Source organism: Ambystoma mexicanum, chromosome 11, assembly GCF_040938575.1.
Source record: "Ambystoma mexicanum isolate Mex_15411 chromosome 11, UKY_AmexF1_1, whole genome shotgun sequence".
NCBI lineage: Eukaryota > Metazoa > Chordata > Amphibia > Caudata > Ambystomatidae > Ambystoma > Ambystoma mexicanum.
The window spans coordinates 412,418,197-412,443,472 of record NC_090934.1 but is presented as its reverse complement, the minus strand read 5'-3'; the positions used below and the strand labels follow the sequence as shown (position 1 = coordinate 412,443,472).

The window sequence follows — 25,276 nt, the reverse complement described above, 5'->3', positions numbered from 1 at the left end:
CAGGATTTTGCAGCATGAAATGGCAAATTTTGCGGCTTGAAATGGCAAATTTTGCGGCACAAACCTTTTATTTATTGCAGCATTTTTGCGGGACATTTTATATTAACTGGAGGGTGTAAGATTGTCACATTGCAGGAAATAGGCAGAGAGCAAGGCTACATGAGAGCCAGGGTATCATTATGTATCTTTTGTATTAATTTAATAGGAAGAGTCCTAGATGTCTCTGGCTTGGCAGAACAGTGTTTGATTTGGCTATATTTCTGGTTTAATGTTCATGCCTATTAAATAGTATTAACTAAATGGATAATTATCAATTGTAATGCTGAAAATATTCCCCTTCTATGTTCTCCAATCCCCCAAACACCTACACACCTCTCTCACCAACACACATCTCACCAACTCTCCATCACAAATTACATTCCTTAACCTCTCACTCTGTCATACAAATACTCACGTGCTATGTCACACTGTCAAGTCACAATTTGCACTGCCCAGCCCCTGCCACACTCCAAATCATACTCCCAACTCACACCTTTACACTCTACAATTCCTCCCGCAATATACAGTCCTTCATTCTTTTGTGCTGCTTCTGCATCTTGCATCCTTTCTCCCATTCTATCGCACTCTTCCCTCATCCTTTTTCCCAATCTGCAGCTCACTGCCTCTTTCTGGCCAACCGCTTCCTCTCTGCTTTCTGGCTCACTGACCACACGCTCCCTCTACTTTCTGTACCTCTGCTCGCTCTCAGATTTCTGGCCCATCGCCTCACTGCTTCCTCTGCTCTCTTGTGCAGCGCTTCCTCCTCTGACCCACTACTCTTCCTCTGCTTTCTTCCCTATCACTTCACATCTCACTCATCACTCTCCCTCTCTCTCATAGTGTAACCAGAACAGAGGATATGCTATTTTTAGACAACCCATTTTTGGAAATGAGCAGGTCACCTTATTCTCAAAGGTGACCGGCGCATTTCCACAGGCTTGAGCTGTAGCGCAAATTGTGTGCTGGCCAGCTGCCTTGAATGGTGTTCTGGGTTGTTTGACCGAAGTGTAATTATTTGCGGTGGAATTGACCGTAGTCAATTTCGTTGCAAATTGATTTGCACTTCAGCCAAACAACCCAAAATGTACCTTTCAAAGCCACCCCACCATCTCCCCTACTTAACTGCTTGGTCGCTGCCGCTTCCCCTGCAACCCTGCGGTGCCAGATCCGTACCTCGAACGCGGGTCGGATCCGACTCCGCAGGTTCCCTTTTTCATTATTTTCTTTTTTTTCTGTCCCCGCCTCCAATTTTGAGGAAAAAGGGCAAAACACTCCTGCAAACCACCCTAGACCAAAAATACTGAACATGTGCAGCGGGTGACACCCGGAAACACATGTTCAGTATTTATAAAAATTGATTGAATAGTACTGGACGAAATATGTCAAATTGTAACATTCAATAGATTTTTGTCATCAAAATGGGCAGTACTTTGAATAGAATCGCTCTCCCGACAGTGATCTGCAAGCTCCCAGCACCTTTCACAGGGACAGGCCCCTCCAGGTGCCTGCCGCTGTAAAATGCGACCCACAAAATGCATTTTTATCCTGTTTGAGGAACAGAAATGCAAGCGACACAGCAGCGGTTCATACCTTAAAAGAAATGCATGACAGGGTCAGGAAAGACCCTGTCATGCAGTGGCAGCCCCACATCCCGTGCGCGTAGGGTTGCCTACAATTTCTGCACATTTAAAAGTGCATCTTGCTTGTAAATGAGGGATGCACTTTTAAACTGACAGAAACGCCACTTTATTAGATCAAGGATGTGAAAATGGCCATCTGAATGGGCGCGCATATAAAATGTGCTCATTCATGTGTTCCTTGTGGATTGGGCTGCACTTTTTTGGGGTGCAAGCGATGAGATGTGTTGGCACATTTCATTTCATATGTAAAAAAAAAAGTTGAGAACCTGGCACCCCGAGTATTTTTTTTTAAACAGTAATTTTTGCAGATTACTTAAAAAAAAAAAAGTTTTTTAAATGCTGTTTTTGCACAAAATGGCAGTTTTTGCGGCATTTTGCACAAAACGGCCATTTTTGCAGCATTTTGCTGGATCGCAAAATCGCTATAAGCTGGAGGGTCTGCACAGCTCACCAGTCAGAGAAAGCATGCGCAATCGTCTTGCTCAATGGCGGACCATAACGTGCTACAACTGGACCTGTCAGTGGTAAAATGGAGTTATCACCTTCATCTTTCCCCAGTCTTCACCCCCTCTCTCAAAAAGGCTTAGACTCCGTCTCATAGGAAATATCCAAGCTGTTGCTCATAGAGGAAGGAAGGGTTGGGTTTCTAGTCCCGGTTCTTACAGTTCCGAAGAAAAACAAGGCTGGTCTGCATGCAGTGCTAGACCTTTCCCCCTGCAATCTTTTTTTTTTTTGTTTGTTTTTTTTTACCCAAAGAAAAGTTCAAGATGATTACACCTGTCCTAATCCAATCATCCATTAAACCGGGCTTCTGGCTGGTAGCTGGGGACCTACAAAGCTGTATGTTTGTACATCCCCATTTAGCTTCCTCACCGCTGTTACCTGTGGTTTTCCATAGGACATGTACAAAGTCTTAACTTTTGGCCAGGCCGAGTTTAACACCAAGGTTGTTAATGTAAGGAAGGCATGATATCAACAGTAAGACAGACACAGATGACCACTGTTCAAGGGTTCTTTATTGAACTTCAAAAAGGGTTGAAAAACGCCTATCAAATCCTAAATCTAAAGATGGGAGCAAGCTATGACCATCAAAAAACGCAGTTCTAGTGGTGCCTTGTCAAAATAAAAGGGCCTATACTAATAAACCTATTGCCAATCCTTACCTCTAAATACAAATAGTGTGGGAAACAATGTTATGTAAAAGAAAAAGTGTTCAAGAAATAGTATGTCAGGATATTCAGGCCGTTGGCCTCCCTTGCCCACATTTTCGGCACAGACAAGGCGGCACACTCGAGCTTAGCGCAGTCTCTGGTTTCTCTGGCATGAGGGTGCAGTTCAAACATTAGCATCAGGGCCTTCTGTGCCCAAGTCTCTTTGCCTTTCAAAGTCTTTTCTTTCAAAGGGCCTGATGCGACAAACTAACAATAAGTTCCTTTACTCTTAGGATTTCACATGTACTCAATTTCTCAGGGGATTCACTATTCTCCTCGGATCTTTCCGCCTTGATAATTGGCGCGGGAGGGCTCCGGGTACCTCCGACACAAAATGCAGGATTCTTCCGCTTGGTTTCCTGGTCTTATGCGGTCTATGCTCGAGGTTTCGTGAAAGTAATGGTTCCTTGTCGAAAAGGTCAAAGGCACTTCCATACTCGCAATCCCCTTCTGCTTCGCCGTCTTTCTCCTACGATGTAATTTAAAAAACTGCCGAGGACTGATCCAAGACTGGGTATGAGACCTCTCCCCGAGGTACGAGGGACCATCGTGCAAAAACTGATGTTCTTCATTGATGCACCCTGAAAGTAGCCAGTTTTGTGAGTCTGACGTCCAGAGAAGGGGTCCACCGAGAATCCTGAAGAGAGCGCGTGGACATTGAGGATCATCGAAGTCCATTGACGTCGACCGGGGTTTGGAAGATTTCCATGTCGCCCAGAAGTGTCGCCCAGAAGTGGGGATACCTTGACACCGGGCTGCTGGATGCCCAGAGCCGAGAAAGCTCCACTTTTGCCTAAGAACATTTGAGAGAGGGCTCCATTACTATCGCCGTCGACCACTTTGTGCCGCTGGAGAAAGTCTAGGTCGTCGGCTACTGAGGAAAGTCAGCTGGTGGGTTTCCCACCACCAGAAGCCAGCCAAAGACGTTGTGAGGACACTGACAGAGTTAAAGATCCGAGGTCCAGCCCGTGGTCGAGTCCCGAATGCCAAAGCTATCCAGAGGTACATGCTGCAGCTGCAGCACCGACTGACCGGCCAGAAGACCACCAAACGCTACGCCCGCTGCTGGGCCTGCATCCATCACATCTGAAGGTTTTCCAAGTCCACAGGGTCTTACTTGCCGACCGAAAACTTTGCACCGAGGACTACCGCACGCCTCACCATCCCAGGACTTCCACCATCCAGGAAACAATCATCGAAGAGCACTGCAAAGGTCGAAGCTGCTGTAGTGGCACCAGTCTTCCACTTTTCCTAGAGGTTCTTGACACTCAGTGGTTACTGCTTGAAAGGGAGTACACCCTTTGAAGGATACTGTCGACAAACCGTCGAAGAAACTCTTCAACTTCAGGTACATTGGGGTGGTTGCACTTTTTAACCAAGCAGCAAGGCTCATTGAACATTTATAGACTGGGCTTGTTAATTTTTACTACAGGCTGCCCAGATTGGGGGGGGGGGAGATCCTCATTCAGAATTGTGCATCTATAGCCAAAGAAAGCATTCTGCCATTGCTTAACCTTAACCTGCCTTCCTTCGTTATTATCTATGCTGATACACCTGACTGAATGATTTGTATGTCCCATTATAACTGCCAGCAGTTGATGCATTGTAAAGGAATCTAAAGTCTAAGTGTGGTACCACATAGAATTGTATATATTTGTCATTATAGAATTACCAGAGTACAAAGTGTGTTATTGAATTGTGTATATCTCTGAACCTTATTTTTTATATAAAAAACTGTGTTCGCACATAAAATAGTGTGTGGACATTCCTTTGTTGGGGCTTGGGGACTCACTGTACTTAAGAACCAGCCCGCATCACCTCCTGAGATCTTAATCCTTAGTTGCTCGTCCATAGCTACCATATAGAGAACTTTGGCGGGGTGCTCTGTGTCTCTACACTACCATATAGGGGGCAGAAATACAGATACCCCTCTGCATTATTTACAGTGGTGACCACCGATTCCAACAGTTTGTCTTCCTTGTGCGCTTCGCTCCATAGCGGTGGTGTTCTTCCCACGTTTGCTTGGAATCCTTCTGAGTCTTATTGGGTGGCAATTGCATGTCTTCATTGGTGTGGGAGGTAACTATTCTAATCCAGTCTTTCTTTGATCATACATCTGTCTCTGTGGCTCAGGTCCTCGATTTCCCTGTCACATCCTGGTGTCTTGTGGGAGTGGTAGTTCTGCAAAGCAAAAGCAAGATATCTGGGCCAGGACAGAGGCTCATAGACTTCGTGTTTGGGACAGGTGTACCAATATTTTCACTCCTGCTGGAACACTCTGGAGAGCTAGGGATTGGGTCCCTCTCAACTCGCTTACACCACCTCTGGGTAGGACAGGCTCTAGCTATGCGCTGGTAGGCCACCTACCCCATTCCCCTCCTTCAGGGTCATATCCCTAACCCTATCGCATTTTATAAAAACTAAACTTGCTGATGAAAGACAAAATACAAACCTAGAAGAGACAGTGGATTCAGGAAGCACGTCTACTATTTTAAAAAATTTAAAAATCCCATGCATGGGGGACGTGGTTTAGCGCTGATGGAGATGGCTGCCTGAATTGTGTGCTCCCGCTCACGTGTCTTTATCCTTTCCCATTTACATATCCACAGCAAAGTAATTCCCCCCCAAAAGGTCTAAAATACCTTGTAAAACCCTAGTGTTTCATGGTGTTGCCTTCAGAGAGGTGCAGTGCTGGGCACGCTCTGCTCGAAACTCCCGTGGACAATACCCCTGACTGCGACGTCCCGTAGTAACCGTTGCCAACGCATCCTGTTAGAGGCTCGGATCAGCTGCAGTGCGTGCAGCGCTAACTGGCCAGTAATACGTTTGCTCTACAACACGGGCACATTATGTAAACAAAACTTCGAAAACGTGCACCTCTATGTTAAAAGATTCTTTTTTAGTCTCCTGGAAAATATATATGCATCTTGCTTAAGTTTAAGCTAAAAGAAACATTTCACTTTTTTATTTTGACGTTTCTGAGTTAAACGTCACAAACTGCTGTATTTTATAAATATCTACTAATATCTTATTATTGGAATAGCACTACACAAATCATTTTTGGAGTGCTCTTTGGAAGAAAATACAACCTGGCTTGCTTCAATCGCCACATGAGCCATTAGCTTGCACAAACTTTGAATGATTACAATAATAATAGTGTCTCTATCCCTATGTAAAGTATTTTGCTGCAAGTGAATATCTTCCATTTCATTAAATCTGTTAATCAAGGACAATACTTTGTGCAACTTGGGTGGCCCTCACAGCATTGCTCTTTTTGGCTACTGTAAGGAAGGCCTGGTACTGACAGTAAGACAGACACAAGTGACTACAGTTCAAGGGTGTTTATTGAACTTCATTTGGGTTTAATCCTAAATCTAAAAATGACCATCAAATAATAATAACGCAGTCCAAGTGGTGTCTCATCAAAATAAAATGGCCTATACTAATAAACCTGTTGCCAATCCTTACCTCTAAATACAAAAGTGTGGGAAACAATGTTATGCAAAAGTAAAAGTGTTCAAGAAATTATATGTCCGGATATTCAAGACATTGGCTTCCCTTCCCCCATGTTTTTAGCACGGCACAAGGTGGCACGTTCAAGCTTAGAACAGTCTCTGGCTTCTCTGCAGTTCAGCATCATGGCCTTCTGTGCCAAAGTCTATATGCCATTCAAAGTCTCTTTTTTCAGAGGGCCTGATGCAACAAACAATAAAGTTCCTTTCTTTTAGTATTTCGCATGTACACAGGTTTCTTAGGATTTTCACTATTCACGTCAGATCCCCCTCTGCCAGACTCTGATCCACTTTAACACAATGTTCTCAGGATTTCCACGTATCCAATTTCTCAGGTGTTTCACTATACACCCCAGATCCCCCTCCGTCGGGCTCAGATCCACTCTGACACAAACTTGTTTGAACACAAAGCTTCTCCCTCTGTCGGGTTCGGACCAACTTTATCTACTTTGCCATAAACTTTCTTTACTGTATCAACATGAAAGACTTATGACTGTGCACATGACTGCTTGACTCATCGCAAGACCACTTCGATTCACAACTCTTTGCCTCTTTCACATTTGTCAACTCTCAGCTAGATACCTTACAGAGACCTTCGATTGAGTACCCACGCGGTGCCGGACCACTCAGTCAAAGGTATTGCATCTTGGTTTTCTAAGTTCAATCACTCATCTACAGTTCAACTTACCCCCGTTGGTTATCACACGCATTTCATGCAATGTTTGTTTAAGCTCTCGCCGTACAATGTTGCTGCTTGCAACCTTGGCATCAACACAGACAAGCCTTGTATCAGTCTCCCCAACTCACCGTCTATGTGGATTTCACTGACACTGCTTTGAGGACAGTTCCACAGCAGCTGGTGATTCCTCCCGCCTTGATTATCGACGCAGCAGAGCCCTGGGTACCTCTGACACACAATGTAGGATTCCTCAACCTGGCTTACAGGTCTCACGCTTTGTATTTTCGAGGCTTTGTGAAAGTAACGGTTCCTAGTCGAATAGGTCAAGGGCACTTCCCTCCTTGCAATCCCCTTCTGTTTCGCCGTCTTTCTCCACTTGTTAAACTACCATCTTGGAACTGCTGTTTCCTCATGTGCTTTGCCTCGCTCAAGTGTGCTCTCGTACTCCGCCTTTTATCCGTGTGGGGAAGTGTAATGGAAGTCAGATGTGTGTGTGATGGTCAGTAATTGCTTGACCTTGCCTGACTATTGTATTGGGACACGTCAGGCTTAGGTGTGTTAGTCTGTTTTCTCTCATAGCAGGCTGTTTATGAGAAAGTGTTCATGTTGTAAAAGGGGGGAGGTCGAGTTCCTAAATATCCTACCTGGTAGGATGGGGTAAAGGTGTTACAGGGAAGGGAATACCGCGTCTCACCATCCGGTGTCCCACTCCTACTCCCCGAAGACCCCTCACCCAGGTGATCCTCCCGCACTGGTCCACCCTCAGGAACTGGATCCAAAAGCGATGGCCATTTCCTGGCCACCTGTATAACAGATATGTCTATTGGGAAGATGGCTCAGGGGCAATGCGCTTGCCTTGGAAACAAGACGACTCGGAGCAGCACAAGCATGCTTCGAAACCTCAGAGTATTAAGCGTGTTACAAATAACCAATTACAGATCCCAGGGGAATAGAGGGTGAGACACCTTCTGGTTTCTCATACTAAAAGTATCCCATTATCTAGAGCTTGGAACTATTGCTGGTTCAGGAAGGAAACGTCAACTAAGGAACCCTTCATTTATCCACAGTGCAGCTGGTTAACGTAGTACCATAATGGCATCAACAAAAAGGACAAACTAAAGAAATAACCTCAAATCCGTTTAACATTCTTTAAAAGGTAGAAAAGCGATTCTCCTACTCCAAAAGAACATGCTTTGGATCCCTTTTTGCAAACCATCTTGACATAAATTAGGGTCCTGAAACCCCTCATGGAAGCCACCAATCCCAAACTACATATGCTTGATGACAAATGGTCTGCCTTTTGAGTCAAGAATGAATGAGGTAGAAAGACAGTTGAGTGATGCAGAGGATATCAACAATCGAGTACAAATACTGGAGAGGGCGGTCAAATCTCTACAAAAACACTCAGAGAAATAATCTGTATATTGTGGGCCTTACGGAAGAAATTGAGAACGATAATGCTATTCTGTTTCTGAATACTTTACTTCTCAAGCTCCTAGACCCACCTGCGTCAGAGTAACTGAATATGCGAAGGGCCCATCAAATTGGTCCAATCAACACATCACACAGCTTGTATAACTTCTCCAGAACATTTATTTCGAATGGATTGTGTCCTCCAACGTATTCCTCATCTCAGATGTATTCGTACAGCTTTAGTTACCTTGGAATTTTTTTCTTGGCAGAGGGCGCCGTGCATCGATATCGTCGAGTCGAAGTCCCTCGAAGGCGACGTCATTGGGTATACAAGTAGCACGCGCGGCACCCGTTGGCCTCAGTTCAATTTTTCCGCAGTACATGTTGCTTTGGAGACTAGGCGCGCCTCGATAGTTCTGTGACACAGTTATTGTGAAAGAAGATATTCGAGATGTCCTCGTCGTCTACCCCGACTACAAAGCGTTCGGGGGAAAAAAAATGTAAACCTGCGGTTCCAAAATGTCAATCACGGATCTGCACCAAGAATGTCTGTGGTGCCTTGGCGAAAACCACGACATTGAGGCCTGTACGAAGTGCCAGGCAATGACGGGCAAGGCCTTGCGAGAGAGGAAGGGAAAGCTAGGTCGAAAACCTGACCGAAAAGCCTCAAGCGTCGAGTCGAGATCCCATGAGGGGAAATCTCCTTGACGCGAAAGGCGAAAACATAGGTCTAAGTCCCGAAGTGGTTCCCACCACTCTTCGTCTTTGATGAAAAAAAGTCTAAAGAGACGCCACCGGTCCCCTTCCACCTAGTCTTCTGACTAATCCCCCAAGAAAATGCCCCACAAAACATTCTTCCTCCGAAGAATGGGAAGCATTTAGAGTTAAAATGATGGATCATTTTGAAAAGGCTATGCCTTGGTCCGCGCCTTCCTCGGAAGATGGCAGAGAGCATTATCGCTCTGAAACTCGCACGCCCTCGAGTGATCGAAGGAGGAAAGATCGGGAACCTTCCAGGACCCTGCGGGATGAAGATTGCTGGAGTCGAGACGACCGACTGAGATCATCGGCGCTGTGCGGAACCCGACACACCTCGAAGTACGAGCCTTTCGAAGAGCGTCTCAACGCCCTCGAAGCCAGCTCCGTCAACGACTGCTATTTGTCGACTCCATAGATGCCATCGACGCCTTTGTCGATTTCGACCCCGAAATCCTCGATGCCAAAAGTTTCAAAGGCTCCAATTCAGCCAGAATTTGACAAAATAGCAGCAAAAGAAAAAGCTGCAAAGACTACAAAACCTTCAGCCTCCACTGCAACAGCTCCTCCAGAAAAAATGTATAAACCTCTACCAAGGAAGGAATATTTATAATCTTTGACTTCAATATTTGAAGAACAAGAAAGGTCTGAGGAGGAGAATGTTCCTTTTGGCCTTGAGTATGGCACCCCTAATGCCCCAGAATGTCCAATTTCTGAGGAAAGCAGGATGAGGGATTTAGTGGAAACCTTGCATATAACGCAAGTGGAGTTGACGCATCACCTGAGACAGAATTTGGCAGACTAGAACCAGGGGAACATGCCAGTCCCTCATACAGACAACTGATGACAAAGGTGGTGGATTATTTAGGATGGGCTAGACCACCAACTCAGTTCATCCAGGATGACCTGACTGACACATTGGATCATGGCCCCACCAAAGATCCGATTTTACCCTTCCATGTAGCCTTACAAAATAGGGTGGCCAAAAATTGGGAGACCCCGGAATCAATTCCTTCTGTGAATAAGTCCCTCACTTCACAATACCGCCCTTCCAGTAGCGACCCCGGCTATCTGTCCAAACACCCTACTCCTGAGAGTCTGGTGGTCCGGGCAGCCACAGCTTCAAATAATGTGGCGTACCCTTCCATCCCTCCGTATAGGGACTACAGGCGTGTGGATGGTTGGGCATGCAATTTTCAGCTGGGAGTATGTCATTAAAATCAGGCAACTCCACATGGGCCTTGGCAACATTTTCGTACACTATGTGGGAGTGCATTGCAATGGCGGCGGAGCACATACCAGAAGGGCAAGAAAGGGAAGGGTTCCTAACCATCATTAGAGATGGAAAGGAGGCCATGCAGGAATCCCTTCAGTCTGGATTGGACACTGTAGATGGCGTGAGCAGGTCCATGGCCACTAGCACAGTGATACGCAGATTTGCGTGGTTGCGAAAGTTGGGTTTCGCACCAGACGTGCAAAACCGTCTTTTGAACATGCCTTTTGACGGGTCTCACCTTTTCGGCAACAAGGCTGACGAGAGCCTTGAGAGGTTGCAGACATCGAAAGCAGCAGCCAAATCTTTAGGAGCTGCCATTAGGGAACCTCAGCCTTTTCATGCATCAGGACAATCTTTGAGGGGTTGATCCTATCGTTATTACTCCTCATATGGAAAGGCGAGAGGAATGGCCAGTGAAAGAGGCCAGAGAAAATCCACTCGTGGTGGACGAGGCAAACGTGCTAAGCCAACCAAAGCTGCAGCCTCTCTACCATCAGCAGGTTCAGCAACCGCCACAAAACCACTTTGAGGACTTGCATCACAAGACGCATGTAGGAGGCAGGCTGTCAAAGCATCTGCAAGAATGGCAAGCCATTACTTCAGATGTTTGGGCTCGAGAAATAATAGCCCAAGGTTACTGCCTTCCTTCCTTGTAACGCAACCTCAAAGCAATCCAATGGGGAGACACTCTTTGAAGCTTCCAGACCTGCTCCTACAGCAGGAAGTTTTTTAACCCTGCTAGAAGGGGTGCTATAGAACCAGTACCTGTAGCGGAGCGGAACAAGGGATGGTACTCCCCATATTTTTTTATCTCCAAAATGGACATAGGACTGAGATCCATCTTGGACTTAAGAGGCTTGAACAAGCTACTCAGGAGGGACAAGTTCAAGATGGTTACTCTTTCTCAGATCCTTCAGGCCCTTCAACTTCAGGATTGGTTGGTGTCATTGGACCTTCAGGATGCTTATTTTCATGTGCCAATCTATCTTAATCACAGAAAATACCTGAGGTTTGTGGTTGGCGACTCGTATTATCAGTTTCGAGTCCTACCATTCGGGTTGACCTCCGCCCGAGGGTCTTCACCAAGTTGATGGCAGTGGTGGCAGCGCACCTCAGGAGAGGGTTATTCACATCTATCCCTACATGGACGATTGGTTGATCAGGGCGCTTTCTGCCGAGCAAGCCCTGAATAATCTGAAAGTCACCTGCCACTTCCTCCACAGACTGGGCTTCTCCTTCAATTTCAAGAAGTCACAAATGACACCTTCCCAACAGCAGAACAAAGCACACAAGTGAATAGGTTCAAGAACGCTATTGCTCATACACGTGAAATCCCACAATTTTTTGCGTAAACTCTGCCGTTTCTTCAATGAGACAATACTCATAGAGGTTATATCGTAGAGAAAAAAATCTCTCAGACACAATTATTTTATATATTGAAACTGTGTGAGTGGTATACATAAAAACACAATTCCAGGGAGAAAACAGACATCAAAATGGTTTCTTGGACCACAACAGAACAAACAAGAATATGTTTTCAACACACTGTATCAAGGTGTTTTTCAGGCAAAAATAAAGACAGTGTGTGTATAACAAACCTAATCTGTGTGGGGGTTTGTCAAAAATGCACAATTCAATGGTGTGAAGTTACAAAACAAGGTTCTTAAAACAACATAAAACATTTGCACGGACACACAAGAGAAACGTGCATGTGTGGACAGCAATATATGTGCTGTAGTTTCAGGGAAGTAGTGCGTCTACACCAGGTGTTTTTCTGCCATTTGGAGTTGAGCTAGATGAGCCTCATCATTCATATGGCCATCATCAGGACGGGTTCTGTGTGAAAAGACGTCTGTGCTATGGGATAAATTCACAGGCACTGTATAAGAGCTCCGCTAGCCGCGTTGGCTGGTCTCTAGGTAATCCTCTCACCGGCAAAATCCAGGTAAGAAGGTCAAGGAGTGCTCTCTCAAAAAACAACAATCCGCCGTTGGGTGCACGGCTTGGATCGTGTATCAGGCAGAACTGGTAGTCTGCAGGAAAAAGACAGCGGGCAGCATCTCCTCAAGCTGCTGAGTCACTGGGGAAAGCCGGCAGCAAAGTGTTAGTAACCATACCAGGAGCCCAATTGTTTGATACCTTCCCAACAGCTCCAGTACATAGGGGCTGTATTAGACACATCCTTGGGAAAGAGCTCGCCTCCCAAGTCGAGGGCTCAAGACATTCATAAAATGGTTTCCAAATTCCAAAATGCCCAAAATCTCCAGGCCTACGACTTCTTGAGGTTGTTTGGCCTCATGGCATCCTGTATTTTCCTAGTGCCAAAAGCACACCTGAGGATGAGATCCCTTCAATGGGCTCTAAAGACTCTGGTCCCAATTCTCAGGACAAATGAGGGATCTCCTTCAGATTTCGAACAAGGTTCGGCAGGATCTTCTGTGGTGGACTTGCACAGAGAACATCCTAAAAGGTGAACATATTTGGTAACCATTGCCGGAGATTACAGTAGTGATGTACGCCTCATGGGGTGGGGCGCTCATGCCAACGATCTGACAATCAGCGGTCGTTGGTCTCCGTCGGAGTCAAAACTACACATCAACCTTTTAGAGCTTAGCGCAATCAGACAAGCGCTGAAGGCTTTTCTGCCATCTGTCAGGAGAAAAAAATGTCCTGATAATGACGGACAACACAGTGGCCATGCATTACCTAAACAAAAGAGGAGGTGTAGGGTCACTACCTCTGTTCAGAGAGGCAATGCGGCTCTGGTATTGGGCAATTCAGGAAGGAATCTCCTTATGCAGTTCATCTAGCCGGGGAGAAGAATATGACGGCGGACGCTCTGAGCAGGAAGAGTACTGTGTCCCACGAGTGGGAACTGGCTCAGGAAGTCCTTCAGGAGATCTTCACCCTTTGGGGAACCCCTCAAGTAGACCTGTTTGAGATCGAAATCAACTAGAAGATGCGAAAGGTATTGCTCAAGGGAATTTCCCCTGAGAGGACCCCTAGGGGACGCGTTCATGGTGGAGTGGAACTTACCACTGCTATACGCGTTCCCTCTGATCCCTGTTATTCCTCAAGTCATCAGAAGGTTCCGACGGTTCAAAAACCACATGATCCTAATTGCCCCGGATTGGGCCAGGAGAACGTGGTACCTGGACCTTCTAGATATGACCATCTGCCCTCCGTTACGTCTTCCTCAGAGAGAGGTCCTTCTCTCACAAAAGGAGGGCCAAGTTCTCCATCCAGAGGTCAGGACTCTCAACCTTCATGCTTCGTATCTGAAAGGCTGAGATACAAGGATTGGGACCTTCCGGATGACGTCCTGGAGGTGTTGCTTTCGGCGAGAAGGCCAGCAACAAAATCTTTGTACCGTTGCCGCTGGAAGAAGTTTTGCAACTGGTGCAGGGAAAATAATGTTGATCCTTTTCTGTGTCCTATTCCAGGAGTATTATCCGTCCTCTTATAATTGGCACATAGAGGTCTCAATGTTGGGACCATTAAAGGTTATCTTGCAGCGCTTTCCATCTTCAAGCACTCTTCGAAAGAATGTTCCTATTTTAAAATTCCTCTGATAGTACAATTCTTAAAGGGACTCACCAATGTTTCCTCCTTCTTTCCAAGTCACAGTTTGGGACCTTAATCTGGTTCTAAAGTTTTTGATGTGTGCTCCTTTTGAACCTTTGCACACATGCCATTTAAGATTACTAACGTTGAAAACCGTTTTCTTGGTTGCTTTAACATCTTCAAGGAGAGTGATCGAGTTGCAGGCACTGTCTTCTCGGACACCCTATACTGTGTTCCACAAGGACAGAGTTGTATTGAGGGCTTAAACCCTCGTTCTTACCTAAAGTTGTGTCTGATTTCCATTTAAATCAGAAGATCATTCTGCCCGTGTTCTATCCTCCACCTCATCCCAGCAAGGAGGAGGAAAGATTGCACAGGCTGGACCCGAGAAGAGCTCTAAGCTTTTACATTTCTAGGCTAGCTTAGAGTGGATGAACAACTTTTCATTGGCTACACCGGAAGGAAGTTGGGTCAATCGGTGTCAAAACAAACCCTATCATGTTGGATTGTGCTTTGCATTTCAGAATGCTACAGATTGGCGGGCAAAGATCCACCAGAAGGCTTGAGGGCCCATTCAACCAGAGGCATAGCCTCTTCGACAGCCCTTCAAAGAGGTGTTCTGATCAAATCTATTTGTGAAGCAGCGACTTGGTCTTCGCTGCACACTTTTTCAGAATTCTATAATCTAGATGCTTCCCACTCTAAAGAGCTTGCTTTCGGTAAAGCAGTGCTGTATTCAGCTATATAATATTAAAAATCTGCTCCCTCCTCCAAAGAACTTTACACTGCTTTGGGAGCCTTTCTAAGATGAGGAATATGTTGGCGGACACAATCCATTCGAAGAACAAGTTACTTACCAACTGGTAACATTCTTTCGACTGGATGTTCCTCCAACGTATTCCTCATCACCCTCCCATCCTACCCCTCTGTAGATTTTCCGGTGTTATTACCACTTCAACTCTTGCAAGCTGACACCTGGCTACCTGCACTATCTGTACAGCAGAGCAAGAGGGGAAAAACAGAACTGAGGCCAACAGGCGCCGCGCATGCTACTTTTATACCCAATGACGTCACCCTCCATGGAGGCCTTCGAGGGACTTCAACTCGACGACATCGACGCACGGCGCCCTCTGCCGAGAAAATATTTCCGAAGCAGCTGAAGCTGGAAGAATACATCTAAGATGAGGAATACGTTGGAGGAACATCCAGTCGAAAGAAAGTTACCAGTTGGTAAGTAACTTGTTCTTTTGCTCTATTGGACTATACACATGTTCTATTCATAATGGATAAAGTGAAGCAAATTAAGAAAAGAGTTACTTAAGCAATATGACCCGAGCGGCAGGGGCATTACCGACTCATGTAATGCCCCGGGGCCCGCGAAGGGCTTAATGAAGGCTCCGGGGCATTACCAGAGTCGGTAATGCCCCTGCCAGTAGGAGCATATAGCTATTAGTATCCTGGCCTGGAAGATCTGCGTGACCGGGGCACTAAAAGCATTTATTTTGTCGCGAAACGCTACATCGTTTCGGGACAGAAAAATTAACAAGAAAAAGAAAGAAAAAACGACCAAGAAAATGGCCGCTGGGAAAGGGAAAACAGTTTGTTTTCCCTTTCCATGGCCATCGGGAGCGTCCGCCCCAGAAAAAAAAAAGGTAAGTGGGGTTGGGAGGGAGGGGAAAAAAATGAAGAAAAATAATCGTACGAGTCCCCGGCAGGGGACGATGGAAGCCTCGAGCCGTGTGGAGACTCGGAGCGGGGGTGGTCCTGCTCCGAATCTCTCCACAGTTGGAGGCTGCCATCGTCCCCCACCGGGGACAATGCAGGCTGAAGGTAAGTGGGGTGGGGAGGGCGGGGAGGTGGGGAGAGAAGGGAAGCCTCCGAGAGGGGATGGCCCCGCTTCAAGCCTCCTCATTGGCTGAGGGGCTGCCACGCACCTCGCCGTGGAAAAGGCGGCTGGAATCCCGGCCAAGAATAGAGGTGTTCTCGGCCGGGTAAAGCCCCTGCGAGGGCCAATCAGAATGCGTGTTTCATTCTGATTGTGCCCTTGCCGGTTACCTTTAGACCCACTCTAATACAGCTAAATGCAAGATGGCATTATAAATACAGCTATCTTTAAAGTTACATTCAATGGACATACCTCCACGTTTCAAAATCCAATTGACTTGAGACATTTTATTCAGTGTCATAAGAGAAAAAATGGATACGTCAAAACCAACAACCTGAATATGGATTATAAATGTGATTTCTTAAATACATTCCATGGTTATGAGAACTATTCACTGGAACTGGGTATAGGGTGGGCCTTCTCTCTAATGGCTCTACACCCCCATTTCTTACCCTTAAACATGGATAGGCATGACTGCAACCTGTTAGTCACTGTTCTACTTACTATTATTTTTTTCCTCAACCACATTTTTCAAAATATCCATGTTGATTTTGTCTACCCGTTCTTCTTTTGTGTCTCGCCTTTGTTTTTACCTTCCGTTAAAAAAAGTCTATTTATGATCGCTCGTTATTGGCTACCAAACTATATTTCTTATTATAACGTCATATCAGTTACTAATATTATAAAATGTATTTATAATACTTATCTGATGCATTGGATAACCTCATTGTAAACTATGGCACTCAACATAACATCTTGGGATGTTACAGGATTAGATAACTTTTAAAAGACAAAAAGTACTATCACACCTTAATAGAACAAAGCCATACATAACTTGTATCCAAGAAACACACCTTTCACATGCAGAGGCGGCCAAACTTAAATGCCTGTGGGTAGGACATGTTTTTTCAAGTGTGGCGGATGAAAAGAAAATTGGTGTTAGCATTATGTGCCCTGGCTGACATTTACCATAAATGCCTCACTAACACAATTGATACCCTAGCACCTTGTGTTAACAAAACCAAACGCAAAGAAAAAAAATCCTCCTTTTGGTTTAATGAGGAATTAGTCTCTCTTAGACGAACTAAAAGATTGCTTGAACACCGGTTAAATAAAACCCACACTCTAGAAGCCATGGAAGCCTTCAACGCTGCCAATAAAATTTACAAAACAGCCATCATTGCCCATAAAGCAAATGCCTTCAATACTAGAATTGGAAATGCATCTTCGGATTCTAAAGAACTATTCACCATACTTAAGGAGTTAGAGAATCCGATCCCTATCATCAACCCTGTCCAACCAAGTAAAGAATGGTGTACCACCATCCAAGATGCTCTGGCCACAAAAATGTAACTATTACAACATAAAATAATTTCCAAAAGAAACCTCCTATCCGACAAACACACTATGTCCAACCAAATCACCATGAACATAGATGATACCACCCCTCTCTTTAATTTCACCCCAGTCTCCCAGGATGCAGTGCTTAAGACCATAACCAAACTCAAAGCTTCAAACTGTAAAGGAGATAACTTTCCAGCCCACCTAATCAAATTATGCGCCCTTACCCTCATACCTATAATTACTAACTTCGTGAATGCCTCTTTCAAATCCAATCTAGTCCCAGTCAGTATTAAAGTGGCTTGGGTTACCCCACTACTAAAAATCCCACACTAGATCCACTAGCACCCACAAATTACCGGCCCATAACGATGGTCCCCTTCTTACTGAAAATCATTGAAAAAATAGCCTACAACCAAATACAGACCCACCTTGAAAAAAACAACCTACTAACAGCTAGACAATCTGGCTTTAGGCCCAACCACAATATTGAGACGGCTCTCTTGGACCTGAAAATCCAATTGGACACTCAGAGACTCAGGCAAACTAGCCACCTTATTGCTACTGGACCTATCAGCAGCATTCGACCTGGTAGACCATGACAAACTGTGACACACTAATAAAAGACTTTAACTTCTCAAACAACGCTACTCTTTGGATCAAATCCTTTTTATCGGACTGTACATCCAGGGTTGCCATCGGAAATTATTCAGCTGACCCTATAGTAGTCCCCGTAGGAGTCCCCCAGGGATCCTGCCTTTCCCCCACTCTCTGCAATGCATATACCAAACTCCTATTCTCGGCCCTTGATGACATGGGTGTCATCTACACTCATTTTGCAGATGACAGCCAGATCCTTATCCCCATCACAGGTGACTACACCCAAGACACTTTCACCATCAACAGAGTATACGCCATAATTCAAAATTGGATGGCCCTAAACAGCCTCTGCCTCAACGACAAGAAAACTGAGGTTCTCATTGTGGGCTCTCAAAAAAGAATAAGTACCCTCCATCCCGACTACTCACATATCAACATTGACGGTACACAGATCGCAGTACTCCAGCACGTCAAATCTCTTGGAGTATATATAGATGCTAACCTCACCATGCACAAACAAATATCAGCCCTCTCTTCCTCCACAGCCTATACAGCTAAACTAATTGCACTCAGCCGCCAATTTCTTACACCCACTAATTGTATTACTCTGGCCAGAGCTCTGATCTTAACGAAACTAGACTATTGCAACATCCTCTTTTTAGGAACATCCAAGACTAATATCAATAAGATTCAATTACTTCAAAACAAAGCCCTTAGAGCGGCTTTAGGCATCAAGAAATCCAAACACACATCCAGTATTAGGAGAGAAAACCATTGGCTGCCAATTGAACCCAGAATCATCTTCAAAACACTTGGTGTCGTCCATAAATGCAGCACAAACAAAGCACCTAGCTACCTCAACAACGCCATCAAGAAAAAAAAGCTCCTGCAGGACACTTAGATCAAATAAACTGGCCCTTTTGGAAGTACCCGAATATAAATACAGGAGAGCAGGTGGGAGTAGTTTCAAAGTCCTAGCCCCATCGCACAGGAATGCTTTACCTATCAGTATTAAAAATGAGAACACCCTACTAGGATTCCAAAAAGTGCTGAAAACCTGGTTATTCAACAAATATTAACCTTTAACTAGTCCCATTCCACTCCAGCGCCAAGATGTCCTGACTCTCCGCTTTTTAACTGAACCGAAATACAAATGTACCTCCTATGGCTCACATGATTGTCTAGCGGTCACTTTTAGACTTTCATCTAGTGCCTTAAAACGAATTGTGACCCACTACTTTGACCAACTGGAAGAAAATATAAGAAAGGTGACTATACTGTAACTGTAAGATAGCATAAAATGTGTTTATATGACTGTAACAATGTATATATCTCGCCTGTACTTTTCGCTGTTATACCTTCGCGTCTGGGCAAGTAACAAATGTAATAAATAATTCTCATTAACAAAGGTTTGAACTGTAAAATCATAACTGAATCTGATGATTTAGGCAGATGGGTACTGTTTGATATGTTAGTGGAACCTACCGAATATACAATCTTAAATATCTATGGCCTAACATCTCCTGACCTTTCTTTCTGGTTTCAGTTAAGAAACCACATTATTCAATCCAATCCCAATAATCTTATTGTGTGGAAACTGCAATCAGATTATGGATCCCTTTACAGACAGGGAATCTAGTGTACTGTTCAAACACACCAAATCACACAGACAATTTACTGATTTTGTATTTGAACTTGTGCCAGTAGACACATGGCGTTTAACACATCCCTCTGATTTAGATTTTGAATATACTTTCTTTTCCATCCCCTATAACTCCATTTCCAAATTAGACTATATATTCATCTTTAAATCCTTGGCTCATTGTTTCTTCGATGCTCAAATTGAATGTGTATCCCTTTCAGACCATGGGCCAGTTCACGTTGTGGGATGTTTTTACCCATGCATCTAAGCCCTACCATAAAACTGTGCAGTACTGGCATGGAAAACATCATGATGGCCAGAACTCCCCAGAGAGTGCACAGGGAAAACCTGAAGAATAGGCTGCCACCCATTTTTGCCTATGTTGTGAGCACAGGAGGGCACTGCCTAAAACCACCATTGGGCTACACACACAGTAGCCTGAAACCATTGGGAATGGCAATGCTGATTGCCAAAAAGCAACTCAGAACTGTGGGGAATTCATTTTCTTAATCCCAAAAATGGTTGCATTACCAGTACTCGACACTATCAGAAAGCCGGCGTTTTAAAACCACCAGACTTTTGTGTAAAACTGAACAAATGAAACAAAACCAGACCGAGGAAAGACTTGCTAAGAGGTGGATACAATGTAAAACTATATTCTGAAATGACTTGAAGGAAGTAATTATTTAATGTATAGGTAAAAATTGTCAGTTTGATTTGAATGTAGAAAACTGGGAACAAAAAGTGACATTTAGCTGAAACCTGGCTTAATGAAACTGAATTCTGCCTGACAACTACCCCCGACAGGAGTTGAAACTGGATCAACAGCCACTCTTCCCAGGCCTAGCTGCATCCTGCCGCCCCTTGCCAAAAGGAGTTGACACCTCTCTGATTAGATTAGGGGTGGAGCACCTGGGAACTGGAAGGGACCGAACAATGCAACTTCCTTGACTCAGGCAAATGTTATATTGGGGGCGTCGTAAAATAGCTTCCTCTTGGGAGAAACTGGGGAGCAGCTGTGCCTCTGTGAACAAGCTGGCTTGGGGGAAGTGGATAAACCAGTTATTCCACCATGTGATGTGGGAAGCCACACCCCTTTTTGACCAGAGCATAATTTTAAAAAGATAGATAACTCATAGTGCGGACTTGTCAGAAATATATAAGTAATATCATTATTTTTGTGATTTTTCTGTGAACATTTTAAGAGGCGTTAGGACCCTGTGGTGTATTCTGGGGGGTTGCTAGCGGAAAATAGGGTCTCACTCCAAATGTATGCATGTTAAAAAATCTGACACTTTATCATCTGTAACCCATATCCCTGGGGCACATTTGTGTAAAATCTGGAAAGGTTTAGAGGTCGTTATCTGGATGAAAAGGGGAGAATTCTGTCATCAGTGGACACGACATCGTACAAAGACAGGGATCGGATGGTTTGGTGCTACAGAAAATGTTAACTGGACCTATAATATTAGAAAAATGGTACATAGATAAATATGTATTTGGGTCAGAAATAGATTTGTGTGCAATCTGACCAGGGGAGGTTCCTCTAACCATAAAACCTACAGCATCACTCTGACTCACATTTCCTTCCCCAATCAAGGGAGAGTGGAGGAATTGGCCAATGATAAGTGAGAGGGGCAGGTTTAGTTATGACCAACGCACACACCCACTTTCCAAAACACATAAAAAGAGACTGCTGGGACAGGTAGAGAGATTCAATTCCATTTGCTGCGGAGCATGCTGACCGATGACTTCACATCCAGAGATCCAGACTTCAAATCCATCAATCTCCAGAACCTGTAGCAGAAATTAACTCCAGAATTTGTAGCAGAGAGGCCTGAATCCACCAGCTGAATCCTCTTCATCAGGCCTCAAGACTAACCAAACTATCCAACAGCCAGACGAGCTGTTTGAAGTTTTGCCGAGAATTTTTGCAAGAACCTGTAGCAGTACCCAGAAAGCAGTGTTACATCCAGAATCCAGAGAGGCTAGACCAGCAGAGCAGAGCTGACCCAGATCGCTGTGAGCAGAACCGGTGCCTGATTGACCCGCCGAGCAGACAGAACCGCAGCTGGACGTGTTGACCAGATCCGTGACGAGGCCTAGTTCAAATGCATATTGTGAGTACCTAGCAGAACTGTGAAGAACCAATCTCTTAGGTTAAAATAGTTTGGATTAGATTATTTTAACTAAGTAGAACTGCCTCCTAGAAATCGTGTCATCTGTCATTTTTAAAGCTGCACAACTGTCACCTGTCAATTCTGAAGCTGCAAGCTGTCACCTGTCATTTTGAGTTTACTTTAAATCCGAAAAACTACCTTTATTTAATCGTCCGTATCTCTGGAACCGTTTGGGCTAGGAACGAGATTTAACTTTCCTCTGAAAGCCTAGAACCGACTTCCTACTCTCCACTTGTCAAAATAGCAGCTCCATTCTTTCTTTTGTTAAAATCCGTTTGCAACTTGGTAATAACTCATAGAGCATTGCTAAAGTGAGCCTGAACTAATACCAACACGCATCTCCCACTCACCCTGAATCTCTAGAGGGAATTAAAATCAGTTGGCACATTTTCCCATCCATTGCCATCACATTTAAAAGCATTTTGGGCCTGTGTTTCATACTCCTACCTGTTTCTTCTAAGCTTGCTGGGGGGAACTGAATTTCGTATTGTATTTGATTGCATTCCTGAGAACTGTGTGCTCCTCTTTCCATCTCTTTCCATTTCTTACATTGCATAGGGGAGGGGGGTGAATTGTCAGAGAAAAAGTGATTATCTTATCTTTTGCTAAAATCATATCAAGTATTTCTGTACTGCATTTTATTCCTCATTGCTTTTCCCTTGAAACCATAAGTATTTTTGCTACTTTATCCATCCTATACTAACTCCTCATTGATTGTAAAGAAGTGTGCTAGTGCCAGATTACCCATTGTTGATCAACATCATATGTCTAAGTGTACTATCAGATATTAATTTATTATAAAAATGTGATATATATATATATATATTGTTTAATTCTTCAAATAAACCTTTTAATTTGCAAAACAATCCTACTTCCTGGCTCAGTGGGGTCAGGGGGATTCTAAGAGGGGGGTGTTATACAAGGGTTGTCATCCAGAGTACTGAACTGGATATAAAAATAGATCAATAAGGGTTTTCCTCAGCATCCCAGACTAGGCATTGACTTAGCTGTTGTGTTGATTCAATATCGCTTGCAACGTCCGACTCACAATATCATCTGAACCTCACCACTCTAGTAGATGGAGATTTCATTCAGCTCTTCTCAAAGATGAGCTATTCACTCCCTTTATTACTGGACAGCCTAACAATTACTTTTTAGAAAATAAGTCAATTACAAATAACTGGGATTGTTATAAAGCCGTACTCAGAGGGCATATCATTTCATTTGTCACCAACAAAAAAAAACTCAAACAAGAATCTGAAAATATTCTTACTCAGTTTACATCCCTTGAATCCCACTATTCACGTACTAAGTCTATGCCTATTCTTGATGATATTATTAATCTTAAAATACAATATAATACAATTGTTACACAATATTCTTGTGCAAATCTCTTAAAATATAAAGCAAAAAGTATCAATTTTCAAATAATACAACCAAATCACTCACCTCAAGCTCAAAAAAGAGAAAACAAAGATTATAGTAATCAAAGACCAGATGGGCAATAAGATACTGTCAGATAGGGAAATCATGAACGTTTTCTCTAATTCTTACAGGAAATTATATACCTCTGAAGCTCCTTCTGATAATACTCATCCTCAAGGCTTTCTGGACCCATGTTACATATTCAAAGGCTAATCTCCAATCATTGAAGTTGCCTATATCTTCTAGTGAAATCCTTAGGGCCATTAAAGACCTGAAGAAAGGTAAAGCTCCTGGCCACGATAGCTTCTCTGTTGATTTTTTTCATGCACTTTTATGACCTATTAGTACCCACACCCCATGAACTTTCTTCCTACCTAATAAGAGTCAAAAGAGCTGTAGACCAATTTCCATTAACAGAGATTGTTACATTTTTGCAAACGTCCTAGCGAATAGGTTTCTTCCATTACTATCTAATCTAATTAAAAATGATCAAGTTGGATATGTTAAAGGTAGTCTTTCCTCATCCAATATAAGACTATTCTTAAATGTTTTAGATGATATTCACAAATCCAAAGACCCCTGTGCAGAAGTAGCTCTAGACGCAGAAAAAGCATTTAATAGGGTAGAATGGGACTATGTTTCATGCCCTTAAATGGCATGGTATTGATGATCCATTTCTCTCCATGATCAGATTGCTTTACTCCAATCCAAAAACTGCTGTCTTCATTAACGGACAAATGTCCCCGTACTTTCCATTATTTAGAGGTACTCGCCAGGGTTCCCCTCTTTCCTCTTTTTATCTTGGCCTTGGAACCCTTTTTAGAAGCACTTGGGCAAAATCATCATATTCAGGGTATGGATTGTGGAAGAGTACAGGTCAAAACTGCGGCATATGCAGATGATGTCCTTTTACTTCTAAAAAAAAAAAAAAACAGATAAAAGCCTGATACACCTCTTAGATCTTATTTCCCATTTTTCACCAGCTTAAGGCTATAAGCTAAATACGGACAAATCGGAGATCTGCCGTTTAACATTCACTAAACACCATGTCCAAGCGTCCGGCATGAGGTGGTGTCCTAACGGCTTTAAATAACTTGACATTCATATCTCCTAATCAATGAAAGATATTATTAAACAAAATACTACTAATCTAGCAATGGTGAAGGAGATGACCAATTCTTGGTCCCCCCTCTATTTATCCTGGTGGGCCGTTTAGAATCCATCAAAATGATGATTTTCCCTATCATTTATACTTCTTATATATGCTACCAATTCCCATTCCCTCGTCTTTTTTTTAATCTATTGAATCTTGCTTAGTTTAAGTCTTATGGGGGAAAATGAAGCATAGAATGTCCTTATTTAAAGTTAAAAACCAGGTGTAGAAGGAGGTGTGGGTTTCCCCCGATTTAAAAAAAAAAATCACATCGCTTTTGTTTTAAGACTGGTGCAGTTATGGTGTATGCAGGTTGATTATAATACACTGAACTGGCTGCATATAGAGAGATGGCAATGGTTTTCCTTTTAACCCTTGCTGACTGCTATATCATCAAGGGGGGGGGGGGTAGATTTACCAACTGCAAAAGTATTAGTAGATCTGCTCATTATATTAGAGCCTATTTGATTCCCTCAGTAACAAAATCCTTCCAATTCATTTCACAATACATTTGGCTTAACACTTTTATAAAAGTAAATAAGTGATCTAATTTTAGGAAGCCATGGCTCTCTAGGTATTAAATATCTTAACCAACTATTTGTTAAAGGTACACCACTCACATTTAATGAACTTGCTACGGTGATGCTGGAAATGCATCGGAGGGACAGGGCCTCCGTATCCTTGTCCTTTACTGCTTTTTAATCGTGTGTTCGGTCATATTTTCCGAGCAGGAGTTCATGTGGAACTCCTGGTGGTGCAGCTCTCTCTCTTTTGGTTTGGTGAACAGACCAATGGGATACCCTTACGGCACCCATAGGTGGGGGTACAACCCTGTGCCCCTAATGTATGTTTTTGGGCACCTGTGGGTGGCCCGCAGAGCAGGGTATGGGCTGGTGGCAGCTCCATGCTGACTTTGACAGGTGCGCTGAGTATCCTCCATTTTGGGATCCCCAGGCCCTG

General features: G+C 43.9%; 1 protein-coding gene across 9 annotated transcripts in view; it reads left to right on the top strand.

Annotated features, from left to right (window-relative positions):
- Positions 1 to 25,276, top strand: part of ATG13 (autophagy related 13) — a 1,946,514-nt gene that overhangs the window by 401,402 nt on the left and 1,519,836 nt on the right. The window lies entirely within an intron of this gene.